The sequence below is a fragment of the Aptenodytes patagonicus genome, chromosome 2, assembly GCF_965638725.1.
Source record: "Aptenodytes patagonicus chromosome 2, bAptPat1.pri.cur, whole genome shotgun sequence".
Lineage (NCBI taxonomy): Eukaryota > Metazoa > Chordata > Aves > Sphenisciformes > Spheniscidae > Aptenodytes > Aptenodytes patagonicus.
The window spans coordinates 92,319,256-92,338,703 of record NC_134950.1 but is presented as its reverse complement, the minus strand read 5'-3'; the positions used below and the strand labels follow the sequence as shown (position 1 = coordinate 92,338,703).

At 43.1% G+C, this 19,448-nt stretch overlaps 1 protein-coding gene across 2 annotated transcripts in view; it reads right to left on the bottom strand.

Annotated features, from left to right (window-relative positions):
* LOC143156618 (cadherin-6) overlaps positions 1–19,055 on the bottom strand; it is a 110,408-nt gene extending 91,353 nt beyond the window's left edge. For both annotated transcript variants that reach the window (XM_076330391.1, XM_076330394.1), the window contains exon 1: positions 18,912–19,055. The gene's annotated coding sequence lies outside the window, so the exon portion shown is untranslated. The remainder of the gene's footprint in view (positions 1–18,911) is intronic.
* Between the last annotated feature and the right edge of the window lie 393 nt (positions 19,056–19,448).

Here is a 19,448-nt window from a genome sequence, read left to right as displayed (position 1 = left end):
TCCATATAAATTTTTAATGTCAAGAAAATAAAGTTGGGGGGGGTGTTCTTCCATAACCCTGAAAATTGCCAGTAACTAGGGTATCCACCGCTGTCATTTAGGGGCTGTATATTTTTTTAAGACCTTCTATGCCCAGAGCACCCGTGGAGAGGGAGGCTCACCTACACACCATCCCTTACAGGGAAAAGCAGAATTGCCTTCAAAAATATGTGCTGGGCAAGCTCAGAAATGCCATAACCTTCAGTTGTTTGGGAGCTTGGCCAAGTCAATAGAACATCCTGCTCGTTTCCAAAGTTCGTTTAATGCCCAAAACTTTGTTGGTTAATAGTTCCCTCTCTTCCAGAATGACTTCGTCTTTCCCTGGTGGGCAACCGCAGTTCTGTTTTAAAAAGAATTGCGACACCATGTCCTGGCACCCCCGAGGAGCAGCTCCGGGGCGGCCCAGCTGAGCCTGGAGAGTGGTCAGTTCAGCAGAGGGAAAGCACAACCCACACAATTTAGTTGCCTCTTAGAAAGCATCTGCCACCACCTCTTCCATGCAGTGGACTTAATTTCTGAAAAGGGTTATCGGCTGAAGTTAAAAAACAAGACAACATTGAAATGTGAATTATCCCTTGGAAGTTTTTCTACAAATAAGTAAATGCAAAAATCCATGGATGATGCTTTTTCCTTTTCTTTTTTGCTAGACACCTCATAAAAAATGGGAATTTTTTTTTAGTAAGTTTTTAAAACAAGCTGTCTTTTCTCCCACAAGAGAAAGCAGGAGATTATCTACTACCTGTAGCTATAATCACGATAATATTACAAATCTGTTTTTTCCCTGCAATCCTATTTCTTTTTGCTCAAGTAATTAATTTTTTTGTGACATCACATATTTCAAGGAGAAAACACAAGATGACTTTGCTGCAGCAGTACAAGCAGAACAGCAAAGAGGGAATTTTTTTTTCTCTCTTGCTCTGCAATATGTAACTGAAAATGCTTTGGGGGTTAGTCAGCTTTCTTTAAACCTATGGCAGTTAAGAAGTGTTTTCCCAACCCTTCTTCTGTGTCCTATCATGAACAAAGACAGAAGTTCCTGTAGCCCCACAGCCCCTTTGCATCGATACAGCTGAAACAAAAGCAATGCAGGCAAGGTATAAACCTCTCCCCCCAAAAAAAGAGTAGGTCTTTGTGCGGAAGTCTAGATCTGTGCCATCTCCAGTGAGGGACCTGGGTGCATGAGGTTACAGAGGGATTATCCTAAAGCTGCCTCCTTCTATCTTGTAATCTAGTGATTTCCTATCCCAGCACAGCAGTTTATTACAGTAAGGACACAATTTAGCATCTCTCTGAACATACCATTATTACTGAACATATCGTAATTAGTTCCTACTTGTGAAGCACTTGGACACGGAGGAACATGTAAGTGCTAAGTGTTACAGTCATTATCATTCACCTTTGCTTGATACATTTCCGTTTTATTTAGCCGCTTGTGACCAAGGCGTCTACATGTCTTTGGCCAGACTGTGCAGGGGTGAGCCAGTGAGACCACAGGAACTGGGAGGTGGAGTCCTGAAACCTGCCTTGCTCCAGAAAGCTGAGAGGTAAGTTTGCTGGTAATGTAATAAGCTGCTAGTTAGTACGGAAGTAATGAATTATTGCAATTAACTGTATCGCCAACCCCGAGGCTCCAAATAAATCATAAGTTGGACTGACTTAAAAATAACTTAAGATTGTTCTTTTGTCTTTTTCCCCCTTGGTAGACTTCATGTTCTCAAGGCTTGCTTTATATGCAAGAACTAGGAATTTTACTTTTTTAGTGAAAATTAAAATCCCTGTATAATAATATCTTTACCTTAACAGGTCAGAGCTTTAAGGAAAATGAATGCTAAGAGTGGACAACAAGGAATGACATATGCAGTGCATTTCGAGATGAAATAAACACCACCAAAAACCTAAAATATAAGGGCCTGATTCATTGTTACTAGTCACATAAGCTGAGAATAATTTCACCAAAATCTATGGGTAAAATCTCAACCTCCCAAACTCGTAGAAGTCCATTGAAAATGTTGCCAGGATCTCCAGTGGAGAGAGAAGACCAATAATCCAATGTAAATAAGAGCGAATGTAGGTCCTGTCATTTGAGCAGTCTAAATGACAGAAAACAGGATCATGTCCTCAGTCGTTACATAGCACGTTTTTGCTATGCTTTTCCCTTGGAAGAATACTGATTTGTCTGTCTGATAAACTGAGACTTAAGGCTGAGCTTTAGGTCTGACTTAGATTTAAGTGGAAGAAAAAGGTGTTTGCATGGGATGAACATCTATATGCATTTTAGATGCATATACAGCTATTTGTGCAAGGGCAAAATCTGCCCTATTTATGAACGCATGCCATATGGTTTCTTGTTGCCTGCCCATACTTCTGTTAAGGGGCATGTCTACAAAGCATGAACACACAGAGACTCTTCAAACACCAGTGTCCAGGTCTGCAAACTCCTATTCAAGTGAGCCACCACTGGCTTCATGAAATAATTTTTCCATTGTAAATTTGCAAATGATCTGCTCTGGGCTTTAAAGACCTTAAAAGATAATGATAAAATGCACTTTATAAACAAATTTGAACTCAGCATGAGTTACTCATCAAAGGAAGGGCACTGACACTTAAACCTTGAGTTATCCAATTCCTTTTTAAAAACTGGTCTCTAATGGGTGGTTGCAAAACTGTGAGTGTCTTTTGTCCCCTCTTTCCTGTTCCCCCTCCATCACAAGATATTGCAAGCCAGTTTTAAGATTTAAAAATGCAGCCTAAATGCAGCAGGTATATTCACTGCAGGTCTTTCACTGCATGACTAGAGTGTGAGAAAAGCGAATTCCACCCTGAGATAAGAGACTCCCCTGCCTGTAGTTCTCTGCAGATATGAGAAAACACAGGCTATGGGCTTTTTGAGTAACTCAGGGGCCCAAAAGTTCAGGAATCTTTCCTGTGCCTCTCCACGGCAAATCAGCTACCTTGGAATGAGCTTTTTTTTTTTTTTTCCCCCTTTTAAATCTCTCTACTGATGCAATGCTTCTGCAGTGTAGATGCTGGCTGCTGCGGAGGCTGAAGACCTTTATTTGTCCACAGAACAGATAATAGAAAAACAGCAGCAATGAGAGTTTCTTCAGCCCACCTCGCCAAAGAGCCTAGAGCTTGTTTTGCAGGGATGTACTCCACGCCACTTCTGTTACTGGTTCACGGGCCAGTGCCACTGAAGTTCTCAACAGATGATGCTATTAATACAACCCCCCACTATTTTTTTTCTTCTGTATGAAAGGGAATGGAAATAGTTGTTTTGCTTAGATAGTCCTCTGAAGAGCCATTAGGTGGTACTAATAGTGCTTTCGACTGCTGGCATCTGTTCTAGCTGGGGTTTGAGTACAGGCCTTGAAGGTAGAGGGCTTTCAAAACCCGTTTGCTTGCCAATCCCCTGAGGAATATCAGCTATGTTGGTATCAACAGACTGAAAGATGTGTGACACCAGCCAGCAAGCCAGGTGCTCTCAATGGCAGAGTAATAGTTTATTGAAAGAGACAGGCATGTGAGGGCGAGCCGTGAAGTAAAGATGCAAAATTTCTCTTGTGAGGCCTTTTAAACACTCTTACTGAATTACCTTGTCCAAGTAGTGTTAGTTAAAAGCTTTCGGAGAGTGTTCTGTTCTGTTCTCAGATATCCCTCCCTGAGGGGCATCTACCAGTCCACTGTCTTGGGGGGAAAAGATAAATGCCAAGAGTCTCTCTTTCTCTTTCTTTTTGAAAATAGAGAGAATTTTAGAAGGAAAATATAATCATATGCTTTATAAATCCATTTAAACAGCAGTTTAATCCACAAACACCATTCTACATTTCTTTCCTTGACAGTCCTGTATTTTTTTTCCAGTGCCAGTGGCCTGAATAGTAACGGCGTAGCACGAGCCTGGCTGTTACACGCTACTCGTCCTGAGCAGGGGTCGGGTCAAAATGCTCACTCTTGTGTCCAAAATAACTGGGTTTGTTATTTTAATCTTTTAAGGCTTTTTTTACCTGATAGAGGAAAAATCCCACAAACAACCAAAATGTCCTTCCTGGTGTGAGATGGTCCCATATCCTTTTCCCTCTTTGCTTACGGCTTTTAAAGAGATCATTTCTGCAGGACTAATGGTTCAGCTTCCTATTTTTGGCACGGTGTCCACGCCTCTGACTTTGCATGGGAAGGGTTAGAGCTGAGAAAGCAAAGCTGAGTATTTATATTACAAGGTATGCGAGTTGTGCCTAGAGCCAAGCAGTCAGAAGTGCAGAAGGCTTGCATTTCGTAGGTATACACCCTAGCGGACAACAACCAGAAGGCTGCCTCCGTGAAAATGTACTCCCTCCACTTGGCACCCCTTCAGTCAGGCAGAAACAACGCGTAGCCCAAATGCTTCAAGGCATCCTCTGCTTTGCAGTTGCAGAGGCCCGTTCATCAGCTGGTAAAGGTGATGACAGTTTCTTAAAGTTACTAGAGTTAAACATGGATTTACTCCAATTAAGGACTTGGCCCAGATTCTTTTTTTTTTTTTTTCTTTTTTTAATGCATTAGCAGATGGCAAATATGCACTGAGCACAGACAAACTACTGGTTTTTGAGGGCAATGGCTGCTTGCAATGCTAATTTGGGGTTTTATGTTTATGCAAACTAACCTGGAGGGACACATTTCAGAGCTGGGTTGAAGCAGCAGAAAGACTCAAGCCGCAAGTGCAGAGCTGGGTATTGGTAACCCATTTAAAGCCGGGGTGTGTGGATGCAGAGCTGGGTGTCTGCTCGTTCTGAAGAGATTCAGAAAAAAAGGCAGGAGCAGATGTTAAGAGATCACAACTTCATATATTTCCCTCATTCAGTCATGTCAAGATGAGGTTAGTCGCACAACATAGACCTCAGTTCAGTCTCCAAACACCTTCATCATGTGAAGGTATTTGACTTTATGGTTTGGATTCCGGCCAGCCGACACTCTACTGCAAGCTGATAGCCACATGTTCTCCTGGAAATGACGTCCACATGAGAAAATTTTAGTGCATTGGTGTGTGGTGGAACTCGATTAGCAATAAGCATCCAAAAGTAGAGGTTGAGAGATGTGTACAAACCAGGTGTTGACAGATCTTTTTCATCTAGCAGTTCTTTTGACGCATACACCGTGTCCGTGTCTGCAAACTGTGGCGTGCTGTTGCAGACTCATGTGGAACAAAGCCAACATTTCCCACAAAACTCTGTTATCCCGGGTTGCTTTCTGCAGCGAGGATAACGATAAAATACCTATTGACCGAGGCTGAACAGCTTATATGTAACTAGGCACTAGTTAGTGCCTAGTTCAGACTGTGCAGTCACAGAATAGGAATAAAATGAAAAAGCAAAGAAGAGGCCATTTTCCTAGCAACAGTCCTACCCACAAATACAGTGGAATACTGAGGGCAGAATTTATCCTGAAGACCACTAAAGGCACATATTATGGTCTCCATTGACCTCCAGGGGCTCCCAGCAACTGTTTTGTACCTCACTTTTTATTTCCTAGTTCTTTCTCTTCCTTTCATCAAAGAATTGTGATATCTTTACGTTAGGCCTGATACCATGTTGTTCCTCCACATAAGATATTCTTGTGCGTTATGGTCAGACCTACTTTTTTTTTTCATTTCTGATTCATTTAAGGGAACCAAGAAGCCATCATTGTGAGCGAAAATCACATTGACCTCACCTGAAAATTCTGTACACAGAAGACTTTAAAATCATTTCAGTGGTTACAGAATGAATCATAATATAGTAAGCATTTAGCTTTTTTTTTTTTTTAATAAGTGTGCTTTAATTGAACAAAAGCGTAGCTGACATGTTTAACTTGCACATCTATTATAGGGTAGAACTCACTTAAGTACTCTGTTCTAATAGGATTTGCTGTGAAGTTAGCCACATTTTGGTCAAATAATCCTGCAACCAAGACTGATTTCTCTGAACATATTTGCCTGCTGGGACTTTATTAGGTTAGAGCACTGCTTCACACAATTAGAACCTGTGGGCACTAACGTAATACAAATAACTAATAATATGTTGCTGTAGAATAGTTTGGATAAATAATTCATCACACAGATTAAGTATGAACTATTTGCTCACACTATTGTTTGCTGTGTCACCGGCCACAGAAGTCCCATGATATTGCTCCTGCTCTCTGACTACATGGCTGAGGATTTTTTAATGGGAGAGTGAGGAGAGAGTGGGGGGAGCTGACTGCTCTCAGTTCCTGGGCATGTCCACTGTTGATAATTTATTCATGTGTTTTCTTCTGCTTGCTTGGTCCAGTTTTTCAGCTCATGTTTATCATTACAGCCCCCTGGAAATCAATGGAATAATATTCATTTGTGCTCTTTTGACTGAGAACGTGACTAGATAAAATTTCAGTCAGAACTAAGAATAAGATAGAAACCCAGAGTGTTGCTAATCCCGAATCTAAGGGCCTTATTCCTCACAGGTACTGCTCAGTCCCTGAGTCAGCACAATCTTTTGCGCATTTGCTTAAATCCCGCTGACAGTAATGGCCCACAAGCACATGCTGAACGCAAGTGCCACAAGAAAATATTCTGATTGTGATTCTCAGAGTCCTTCTAACAGCAGATCCTCAAAATGTGAATGCAGCCCTAAAACTAAAATTCAGTTTATCACATCCTGAAAAGCCAGGAAAATGAGAAATCTTCCTCTGAATGTGTTAATGCTCATTTTTGCTTTGAAGAACCAGCAGTTTTCAGATTATGGCTCTAGTATTTTAGAACTTAAAGCCCTTGAGTCCAAGACAAAAACTAAGCTATTGATTAAAAGAAAAGCCATGGAGATGTTGAGATTTCAAATAAAGCAATGAAGTTGCTTAAATATCAGCATTTCTTTTGAGCCTTTTAGTGTCTTACTGACTAGGGAAGCTCAAGAGGACAAAAATAACGTCTCCCTTGCTGTGAGCCAGTGGAGCTCACAGCCCCTAGCTGACAATCTTTTCCCTTAGCTCTACAGCCTATGACCACCACATCCAGCTCTTGGTGAAATGAGTGTTAAATCCACTGAAAAGTATCAGAAATGGAAATGCACAGGGAAAAAAAAGAAAATATGCCATACAATTTTCTGAAGCAGCTGAACTTGGAGAAGACAAAGTCAAGGGGGAACACTAGGTCAATTTGAAAAGAGAGAGCAGAACAGACCATTGTTATTATTTTCTATTTGAACATTAAACACATTTTTTAAAATCAAAAATAGCTTTGCCAGAAGTAAAATAAATTCTACTCTGCTCCACTAAGCTGCATGTCTTTGGCCTGATTTTATACTCAGGAGAGTGCACAAAGTTTGGCTGGCAGATTTACTGGTATCTGCTCCCCACCCCCTTCCACCTGGTAGCACGCTCCTTCCTGGGCTGCCTCTGTAATAGCAAAAAGCGACAGCTCCTGCTCCATTGCTTCCCAGAATATAGCAGCAGGATCACCCCTTGCCTCCTCTCCTAGCGGAGGCTGCCCAGCAGTAACCTAATAAGCAGGGCTGGGTGGCTTATAGAAAAACATCACTGAGACAGAGATGCGACTAGTTGCACAAAGTAAATGTCAAAAAGGAAAATTCCTCTCTGGGAAAGTACATCCGGCAAACCTTGGTCGTGTACATCTGGATTTCATTCTCTAAAGTAGTGTTAGCTGGACAACATTCAGTTCCTGGGCTTGCAGATCTCAGCCTGACTCTGCCAAGTGCTGATCACCCTCCATCCCAATGGACTTCAGGGACAGTGAAAAGCAACTGAGCCCAGGAAGGGACAAAAGCCATCATTTTGCAGGATCGAGCCCATTGCATGACGCAAGAGGCCAGTTTTTCCTCTGACACATGTGAGGGGATTAGCTACTAAAAGATTAGTACAACAAACTGGTGCCTGCAATGTTCACTTAAGCAATGTTTCAGAGGCAGCAATAATAATAATGATAAAAATAATAAATAATGAAAATGTAAACCTGGGTATGGTTTCTCTTAGATGCAAATCAAGATTTAAATATAAAAATGATAGGTTTCTGCTAATCCTTCTTAGGAAGGCATAAATTGTTAATCAGACCTTAGGCGGTGTTGTTTAATACCAACTTTAATAAAATAGCTGCCTGAAGCAGAAAGACAGTTGGGATCCTGACTCTAAAACTTTGGTAGCCTCATCCACATTTTTGTAGCCTGAGGCTCTTACACTACCATTGATACCAACTCCTTTGAAAATATGCTCATTTTTTAGGCTGCTAAATTATTAAACACCTTATTAGTAGAAAGATTAGATGGAAGAAAAGTCATCTCTGTATGATGGAAAATGGATTGGAAGAGGAAGGAAAAGTTGAAGGAATATTTACATAAAAGATACAGCTCTGTTGTTGATATACAGAGATAATCCATAATCCATAACTCACTTAAGAAATGAACCCATCAAATTACATCACAATGCATGACAAATTGCTACTGTTGAGCTATCCTACAATAAATTACATAGAAACATTCCTGTCAAGAGTAAAACTTGTTTGAGACTAAAAAAGCAATGTCACTACAAGGTTATTTTCCCTGTTGTTCCATAGGATTTGTCTATGACACACAGTGTCTCACATTTCCATCATATACTTTGATGGGGGTAACAAAAGTTCCCTTGTATGGGGCAATCACAAAGTCTGCCAAATTAAAACTGCTTTGAAAATTGCAAGAAAGGGGAAAGGAAGAAGAAGGAGAAATGTTTCTTCCTCATTATTCCTCAATAATATTTGTCAGTTAGGTGAGCAGATCTTTAGACTAAAAAAAAAAAGTAGTCATTTCCTTAAGTGCATGCCTTTTCACTGTATGTCCAGAGCAGCTTGTTAGCATGCTAATTGTTTAGTTTAATATGCAATACAGAGCACACTTACTACTTTGAAGTGCTTATTCATGATGTCATGGATATTAGTGTATATTTCTTAATTACACAACAGGACAGTCTTTCCCTCCTTCAACCTACACTTTCTGTTGCTCTGATTGGTTTCTCTAACTAGCCAGAATAATCATTTTGCCACACAGAAGCAGATAAGAAAAAAAAATGTAAACAATTTTAAAAGCCGTTTTAATTTAATAACAAATTGGGAGCTGTACTTTGTGTTAAATTAGCACTGCAAGCCTCATATCAATTCAAGGCAAGGTTCCTTGTTCGTTACTGCTTAATTAATCAGTCCTGTTTCCATCTAAATGAAAAGTTTTCTCTCTCTCCCCTATCAACTCTAATATCTCATTTTAGGCAGCACATCAAGTTAATCTTGCTTACATTAGCAACTTATTTCTAATGGCTCAGCTCAGTTATTTACAATAATTCATCCTATCCCAGCTTGCAGCTGAATCCTGCTCGGTCTCTTTGCTCTGTTCAGACAGTCAGAGTCAATGGTAAAGGACAAAGACCTACTTCCAACACACTGATGTCTGCGGCACTTTTGGCTTCCTGGCATGTCTTGTCTTCCCAGCATGCACAGAGCTGGGCAAAGGATCGTTATCTTACAAAACAACAGATAAGGATGAAACAGTCCAACGGAAGAAGAGAAATATGTAAGGGAAGGAGAACATACAAGGTTGGGTAGCGCCTGAAAACATACCCACATTACCCTTTATATAGCATATCCCATAAATAAAGCTGGGATAACCATGAGTCCTGCGCTACCATCAGTGGTGTATATAAAAAATATCAAACCTTCCACCATGTCACCTTCGAAGGAAGTGAAGAATGGGACTTTAAGCAGCAGCTGGCTATCTCCTCCTTGCGCTCACCCCATTCCCAGAGCTGGAAACTGCTGCCACTGCCATAATCTGGTACTTTCTATCACCGTGGTAGCCAAGCACACTAAGTTTGGGACTTAACAAATGACCTCTGGTGTTTTGGATTGCACCAACCTGGCCCCAGTCAAACACTCAGTGAAGCTGTGGTCGCTGGTAGCCATCTAGTCTATGTGCTCGCCGTTGCTAACTTCTGCCTCCAGAAGTAAGTTTTCTGGCTGCCTCCTGGGGCTGGGATGCCTGCCCATGTCAGGATGCCTGCTGCTCACCCCCCTCCCTCTTCAGGCAGCACCACTACTCCAGCAGCTCCGTCCTGCGGTGACCCGCAGCCTCTCAGACGTAACAGATACTTGCTCGGGTCAGGGCTTGAAACTAAATCTGCACCTGAGGTGCCTGCATCACATGAAGGCTGGTTTTAATACCATTTTGACCAAACATAAATACCTCTGTAATAAACACAAAATACACTTCATATTAAATGAGCCATTCCAAGAGGACAAAAACTGTACACTGAGTAACCCCAGTGTTTACTTTTGCTCAGGATGGTATTGCAATAGGAAACAAGGATGTGCAGTGTATTTTAACCTCCTAGATTTGCAGCAACCAGCTTCTGACCTCACATTTACCAGCCTGGTTGAAATTACAACCTGTTGCTAAGGAAAGCTCTGCCATACCTTAAAGTAACTGTGATATCAAGTAGCTTTGAGATATCTGACAAATGAATTACGGTAGATTAACGAGGAGCCACTTCAGAAATCCTGCAAAAGACACCCTAACATATTACAATATGATAATACATTTAATTTAATAACAATATAAATTCTGTGCTGAGAAAAGTGGGAACCTGTTTTTGTGTTGTTTTGGGTTTTTTGTCCAAGAGGAAGAGAAATCCTTTCTACAAATCAGAGTGCACACTTCTGTTTCTGATGGGAAACGCTGCTCTGAAAAGCACTGAATTTTAAAGCTGCCTGAGATTAGATTGTCTGCAGAATTGTGCTGATGGCTGTAAATATTAATAAATAAGATACACTGGGCCAGCTTTTTTCCTTGGATGCTTATGCACTGCTTCCTCTTAAGTGCAGATGACCTGAAGACACAGGCACCAGAAGGAAGAATCCAAGCTAAGAATTGGCTTTAGAGATGTAACTCACAGCGACACTTGCACAAAGGAAAGATGCTCCTGCTGCGTTCCAGCAGACCCAGCCAGCAAGTGACAATCTCAGTCCAGTCCTCTGCATCCCTGCTGCAACTGCCCCCAGCTGCTGATGGGAGTAGAAGGACAGCAGAGAATCCATCTCCATGCTGTACAAATGAGCCAGGGCTATATTGCTGAAGGGGCTTCAATGGGAAATGATGACCATTCCTTACACAGTTTTTTTTTCCATCCCCACTTTTCCTAGTCTACTATTTAGGGACACCAAGTATACAAATTTTTGGAGGTCACGGTTTGGTCACCATGGAAATAATTGCAAAGTTGTAAACACTTCATTACAAGATCCTGATATCTTGATCCAGGAAGGCACTTAAGTATTCAAACAGTCTTGTGGATTTCAGTGCAGTTTATTGGTACGTTTAAAAGTAAAATGCTCTGGGACCAGGTATGATAAGGCAGAGAGAGAGAGAAGAACACTGCTTTGTTTATAGCAGAAATAACTTGATAATTATCAACAGTGAGAAGGGAAATACCATAGCAGGGCATTAATATTATTTAGACTTAAATGGAGTTTAGATGAAATACAGAGTTTTATAAAACTGGTTGGCACGGCATGGATTGCTTAAAGGGATGTGGCTGGTAGACTTAAAAGTTCCTTCTGCATCTTTTTCCCTTTCAGCAGTGACAGCTAAATTGAGCACCAATTTCACAAAAGGAATTTGCTCCCTGAAAGGGATTCTAACTCTATATATTCCTGCTCTGTGATCTCCCAGAGCACTCTTCGCGCTGTGAAAATGAGGAAATAGGCTCTCTTGAATTCTTGTAGTGGTCGATCAGTTTGCGAGGCCAGCTCCAAAAGCATTAGGGCATAGTAGGTGGGACACAGCTCAGAACCTGGCACTATTTGGATCTAACCCTGCCATATAACTTGTAAATTTAATGTGTCTTTTTTATGTGTCTTTTCCTACTTCTCCCTCTATTTATTTATACTAGGATCAATACCCATGCCAGAGGTATTGGTGTATGCCATGTCCTTATTCAAGTAACTTTTCCTTTGACTCACCTTCATATCTATGCACTAGGAATACTACTCCTTAGATGTTTACAAAGCAGGGGTACTTTAAAATGAATTCGTACAGGCATGGAGGTGAACAAGAGAGTGCAGTGTGACCTCTGGCTGCCCCAAACCACAGGCAGCAGCATGCAGAAAAGGCAGCCTTTTATGAGACCCTTTTTATCCCATTCTCTCCCACAGGCATAAGTAGGTGGGAATGGATGAGGCAGGGAATGATAAAAAAACTCCGTGGTCAGTCCAGCCAGGCCAATGCAGAGAGGAATGTCACGGCCACCTTGCTTGGGGACAGCTCAGATTACTTTCTACTGGGAATAAGATACTCAGTCTTGTCCTGGATGGCTCTGGAGCTACCCAGCCTCCCCCTTCCCTTCCACACAGAACACGGCTCAACAAACAAGCAAAAAACATCCAGAAAATCCTTTGGGGAGAAAGTGTCAAAGAGGCTGCAAGGAGTCCTTGAGAAAAATAATTGGCTTTCTTTTGGATGAAAAAAAGAGACCCAAATCCGATTTTTTTCCCCATCCATTCTTTGATCAGCTCCAACAACTGGAGTGAGCAGCAGAGAGGCAGGAGGGTTGACTGCAAGCTGTACTTGCTGTGTAGATCCTGGTTCACCATCCCTGCTGTGCTATGGCCTCCTCATGTGACCTTGGGCAAGTCACTCACCTCCATTGTGATTCGCTTCCCCCTGCTGTAAAACAAGGCCAATTATACAGGCTGGTCTCGCGGGGGGGGGCGAGTGGTAAAGACATATTTTTTTAGACATCGTGGAATACTTGAACAGCTTTTGAGTGAAGGCCCCATGTCGATCAACTATGCCTTGTCCCTCACTTGAAGCAAGACTCCCAAATGTCCACAGAGCATCTCACAATGATAGTGTTATTTTATTTGGCAGGATACTATAAGCTATTTCATTTTCTTTTTGTCCATGAAGATGCTTTTGTCAAATAATGATTGCCAGACTAATGACACCCTAAAGTTACAAACCACCAGGCACTCAAGGAGAATCAATTCAGCGAGGAAACAGCTTTCACCTGAATGCTTCGGGCAAAACTAAAAGCAACCATGCTTTTAATTATTTTTGTTAATGTATTGGAACTGGGGGGGATGAGGGAGGAGGATACATGGGTATCTTTCTAAGCGAGAGGGCTTTCCCTCGGGTGAGAGTGTCAGTACGGAGGTTGGTCCCCGTGCTGCATGGTGTCAGCAACCCAGCTGGGACCCACAGGCGTGTGTGGTTCTCCCACCACCTCACACGCAGGACAGGTCTGGGTCCCCATGACCTTCGAGAATGCAAAGCAGAGTTACTGTCAGAGGCAAGTCTTTTCTTTGAGTTTGGTCTTACCCTTCACACCAAAGCAGAGCTACATGCTAATGATCGTGTTGATTAAGCAGCCTTTGTGCTTATAGAAGCTATTAACTGACAATTGAAATGCAGCAGTTAGGGAGTAGGCGGCCCTGCCTTACACGCAGACAAGCACGCACCTGCAGTACCTGGGGAAACTCGACTAGTGTCTAATTTCTGTGCTAATTTTCAATTCCTGCTGACCCTTCTCCTAGGTCCTCCTGCTCTGGCTCTGCGATTAGATGCAGAAATGGGAATGCTGGAAAGATACACTACCTATTATCTCGCAGGCAGCTGTAAACATTACAGCAAGATAATGGAATTAGTTTAGCTGAGAGGAATTAAGGTACCCAGATAGTACAGGACCGATCTCATTCATAAAGTGCTCTCTTCTGTGCGTTGCGGTGTGTCACTAGGGAAGAGCTGAGGGGTTACGATGGGTATTTATGTTGCAAATCAAATCTAATAGTCACATTCTGGCTAGAACTAAGCACTTTCTGACAATATATAAATACATATGTATACCCCGACAAGATAGGCTAATTAATCCGTAAAATATTTGCCCACAATGCCAGAATAAAGCCATTATTGAACAGGTTACTTAAAACATAGCAAGGTTGGCACTGTTCCTGAATGCAACCAGATGGAAATGTATGTGCTCTTTTGTCTGTGTGCTTGGCGAAGAGGGGAGTATGGAGAGGGTGTCTTGTGGCTGGGTGTGAAGAAAGATAATGCAGTATCAGTGAAATCTTGGATGTTTCAGCACAGTGCTATCAAGTGCTCTGGCACCGTCACAGTTAAGCAATCACTTCTTTGCTTAAAGCTTCTTTTTGGAGGTCCAACACCATAACTCATGAGGACGCCATGCCAGACGTGCCTTTTCCATCCTGGCAGGGCTTGCAGGCTCCTTTCACCAGAAAGATGCAGTTTCCCTTCCCCATAAGCATTGCATCTCACCGCTGCTAAGGGGGTTGCAGCTGCAGGAAAAACTGTCCTCTCTGGTTTGTTTTGAAAGAGAAAAATACTCAAGGAGTGGGCAGTTCCACGAGACTGAATGTACCAACCAGTAACATTAATTCACACCACTCGAAACAGTCCTGAACTACAGTTATCCTAGTTTCTTCTGGGAATGCTCCTGTTAACAAACTAACAAAAGCATAAATATAAATATTCACAGTATTTGTTTGGGCCTTTCAGTGCCAAGTGCACAACCGGGAAAATAAATAAAGTGGAAGACAATGCTGGCAACCAGCCACACCTGGAGTAAGTACAGGAGATGTTCATGGGTGCAAGGAGGGATAACGCTGCCTGAAACAGGGAGGGGAAGCCACTGATGGGTGACCAGGATTAGGACACACAGCAGTGCCCTGAAGAAGCTTAGGAACCTGAGGCTGGATGGACTCCCAACAGGAATCAGCCAGTCATTGGGGAAGGATGAGAGAGAAACTCCTAGGTTGGGATTTACAGCAAGAAAAACCCAAATGGATGTGAAGAGAAGTACTCAAACTTGAAAAATGCTTTTATCCAGCACTTTCTCCACCTAGTTCCACTGCAGCATCACTCACAACACAACCCAGAGAGGATGACTTTTTCTGCTGATATTTTGCATTAATCATGCATTCTTCAAGGGTGTTTTTAAAACTCAGAAAAGGACTAATAATCTGCCCTGTACCTTTTGTTAAGCAATAAAGACAGATAACAGCTGGGTTGAATCGCACTAAACATTCCCTCTACATCTCATCTCTCCCCATCCCAAATGAAACAAGGCGAGATGTCATAACACCTCTCTCCTTGCAGCCCCCAGTTTCTCCAGACCCCTCGGAAAGGACTGCCATGACTAAGCAAGCAGCACGAGCAAACCAGCTGCTACTGGATTTTTATCTCAACCAGAACACATTTAAACTTGAGAACTGTGTTTATACTGCAAGTTGAATCCTGCATAGAGTAAGCAGAAGATCCTGGGTTCGGCAGCACACAGAGATGTTCACTTCATGTGCAGGATGGGGGACTCACTTTAAAAGGTTTATGTTGAAAAGGTCCTGAATTTGGCCCCACATGGCAGTCAGGGTAATCACAACTAAGTTTATCAGCCCTGTTTCTGAGAGTTGTGAACCTAAGTAATTATTTAGAAAAAAGAAAAGGAAAAAGAAGCAAACCCCAAATGACGCAAAGCCTTTGAAAAAATCAGAACAGTTACTGCAGCTAACTAGGTTTTTAAGGGGTTAATGAAGAAGTCTCCCTAACACCCAGCTTCCAAGGCACAGCCCCTCCATGGCATTTCCCGCATGCTTATGATAATCAAAAGATACTGAAAACCAATTCTACTTTATTCTGGTGTAATTGCAGCAGAGCCACTAGAGGAATTGCAACCATTATGCAAGATGAGGCACCATCACAGTGGGGCCTGCTGTTTCCAATGGATTCTACCCACTCATTTTTAAAGATTTCAGCTACCTTTCATTTTAGTAATTAGCCACCATTTCCAAGGAGATCCATAAGCAATTTCCTGCCCATCTTGAGCCATAATGCTACAAGATTGCACTAGAAAGGGAATATAGTTTAAAAGCAGTCAACAAAGGGCAGACAGCACACTAAAAAGTTCAGATAAGCAAGAGACGGAGACCAACATTTCATTTAACAACAGATAAATTCCGATGCCCTCTAGATCCGCCTGATCACTACACAGTGCACAGGCATCCACTGGAAAACCCAATAGCGATTCCTTCCAAACCCCAAAATACTGCAGGAGTCTATTAACAAGCAGCAGATCGGTGTGCTGAAATCTACAGTCAAAGCAAAAATGATGTAGGAGACCTGAGGGGATAGAGGACTGGGGGAGGATCCTGCCCTGAGGAACCCAGTGTGCCCTTGAGTAGAGGGTTGCTCGCAGAGAGAAGGTGCTCTGGCAGGATCTCAGCTGGTGAGGAGCACAGGCACCTTCGTAACTTCTATCAAGTTTGCATTAGTTTCGAGATCCTCAGCGGAAAGGAAGAAAAAAAAAACCCACAACATTTTTTAACGTGTGTGTTTTGCTTTCAAGGAAGTCTCTCAACTAAATATTATTGAAACAGCAGATGGCAAAATGCAAACTTTATGAAAGGGAAGGCTGCCTTGAGTGGCAGGTTACCGTTTGCATGGGAGAGCTATGCAAGGGAGGGAGGGAGGGAAGTGTCAGAAGTTAAGATGCATATTTCTAGCTGAACAACTTGGTTAGAAAACGATGACCGTGTCTATAAATGTAATCTTCAGAGTGCTGGCATGGAGATATGCAAGAGCTGTGAACTGGTGTGAAAGCTAAAATACCTACAGGGACTAGTAAGTCCCTATGGGGACCCGAGTTCCTTAAATGGCTGCAAAGGATAATTGCAGAGAACTACAACAGGACTGAATCAATGCCACTTTCCCTGAAAAAAAAAAAATGTATTGCTGCCTCTGATTACGTTATTCTGAAAAGACTGGTTGCTTTCCCCCTCCCTCCCCCAGCTCAAAGTCAACTGCAAACCACTAGAAATATGTCCAGAAAGATTATGGTGCAGCTGAAAGCCAGAAGCATATGAGATTATATATTTACCAGTGCTGTGTCAGATAACATCTGAGAGGAGAGGAAAAAGGGATTCAGCCCTGCAGTCTTTATTAGCATGTTTGGGCTGTTTAAAGGAGCTATCTAATTGTGTCATTGCTGCCAGGCCTTTAAAACTGTATATATCCATGATAAAGGAATCTACTTGATCTTGATCACAAGCCTCCAAGCCCTACCCGACTCTCCTGTGACATGCAAACTTACTGCCTTTAAACAGGAATTAGAAAAAAAGAAATGAATAGGGATGCACCATTACCCATAGCATTATATTGCTCAGGAACAGATGTTAATCAGTTTTATAGAATGCTTTAAGTAATATGCAAGCACTTTTGCACAGTACTGACTGCATAATAGAGATTTCAGCCCAGCAAATACATGAGATAAGCCTTTATCTTGACTGGGAGAGTTATGTCTATTTTGATTAAAACCAAAGAGGTCTGCACGTTCAAGCAATTTTATTTCCTTGGAATTATGTTATATCCAGGGTGCTATTACATATGGTCCTATGACAAAAGGGAATGCAAATAACCTTGCTCTTGATTGTAGTGTTCTCTTTGCACATATGTTCATGCACATAGCTCATGAACATACATACATGTAGGATGTATGTACCGTCCTCACAGATTCCTGAATAGATGGGAACAACTGTACTCTCTATTCTAGCTGTGCCAGAAGAACAGTAAATTTGGAGAAAGGACTGACCTTACGCTCTGTAAGTAATTTTCGCTACACAATCTCCCATGCAGTGCTAACAGAACTTTAAAAACCCACATCACACACAAGTACATGGAAAAAGGTGCCCATCTTCTCGCTTTGTATAAAAGTAGCAGCTGTGCCATCGTGCTGGGAGTAATTTTGGTCATTAAACTTCTTGATCCTTGAATGTCATCAGGAGTTACTTAGGTGACCATCCACTTGCACTTACAAAGTACTGCATGTAACTCTCCATAAAATATGGATTTTATTGCAGCAGTGACAAGACTTCTTTCCACAGCCACTGACCTCTACTGCTGTTGCTTATCTCTTGACTCAACCTTTTGCATAAGAATACATATATATAGTATACATACTGTATATTGGTTTCCCTGTGTGTGCAGGTAGGTGTTATATGCATGTGGATATATAAATAGTTCAATCTATCTGACACACAAAGTATGTTACCAGCTCCTTAGAAACATTTACAACATAACCAAATTCAGCACTTTCTTTCTGCAATTATCCAACTTCTCTCCTGTAAAATGCCTGTACGCCTACCCCCTTTCTTCCACCACCTCCATCACTCCCCAACCCGTTCCTTTATCAAATAAAAGATTTCACATTTGTCAATTCCTGTAGCGTCCCCGGATCTGCCCCCTCTGCCCCCTTCTTTTTTGCTGAGGGAGAGCCTCATTTCGACTGTGCTCTACATTCAGCTCTGCACTTTGCCTCGGATTTTGCTCGTGATCCGAAGGGTTTTGCCCTGTATCCATTTCACAGCAACTAGGCAAGAAACCGAGACCGTTTTTTTATTATTATTATTATTTTCTAGTTATTTGTCACGCTTCTCCTTTTAGTGTTGTTGTTGTTATTATCACTCCCTTCCAACCACACGCGACCCTCCTCCCGCTCTCACCACCTCCCCTCGACCGAAGTGTCTTGCTGCCGATAACAATTCCCGGGAAAACGCCGCATCCCTTCGCCTGACTTAAAATGACAGCAAACGTGGTCCCCGCACGCCCCTGAGCCGCCGGGCACGCCGCGGAGCCCCGGGGGGGGGGACAGCCCGGCGCGGCGGTGGGGCGCAGAGCCCTCCGCAAGACGGCTGCCAACTTTGCAAAATAAGTGCTTGGCCTGGCCCCCCCCCCCCCCCCCCCTTAATTAGCATTCCCAATAAGCACGGCAAAAAGAAAAAGGGAAGAAGGCAGCTGCCTGGTGACAGCTGAAACTTGCTCCTGAAGAAGTGCAAAGCCGCATCTCCTTACCGGCAAGCAGGGACGACGGGGCCGAGCCTCGCCCGGGTCGGCGGCGCGGCGGCGGCGCGGCTCCCCGGCCCCTGCTCCCCGCCGCTCAGCCTCCCCGCCTCTCACTGGGGCTCCCGCTCGGCCAGCAGCACTTTTTAACTCCAGCATGCAGGCAGCCCGAGCCGAGGGGGCTCTCTATCTGATTGGTTTCCATTCAGTGCTCCTGATTAAAAAAAAAAAAGGGGGGGGGGGGAGGGAAAGGGGAAAAAAAAAAAAAGCCAAACTCCTCCCTCCCTGTCTGCCTCCCTGGCAGGCGCGCACACACACACACACACACGCACGCACACACGCGAGCACACGCACACGCACAGGCACTCCCGGCGCTGGCGCTGCGGATGCCGGAGCCGCCGGAGCTGCCGCACTGGGGACGGGGAGGCGCGGAGCGGGCGCGGGCGCGGAGAGGGCTCCTCCGGGCGGGCAGGGATTTGCAAGTGAATGCGGTGGGAGGGCAGAAGGGGAGGGCTGTGCTACGGAGCCCCCTTTCCCCCGAGAGCCGCT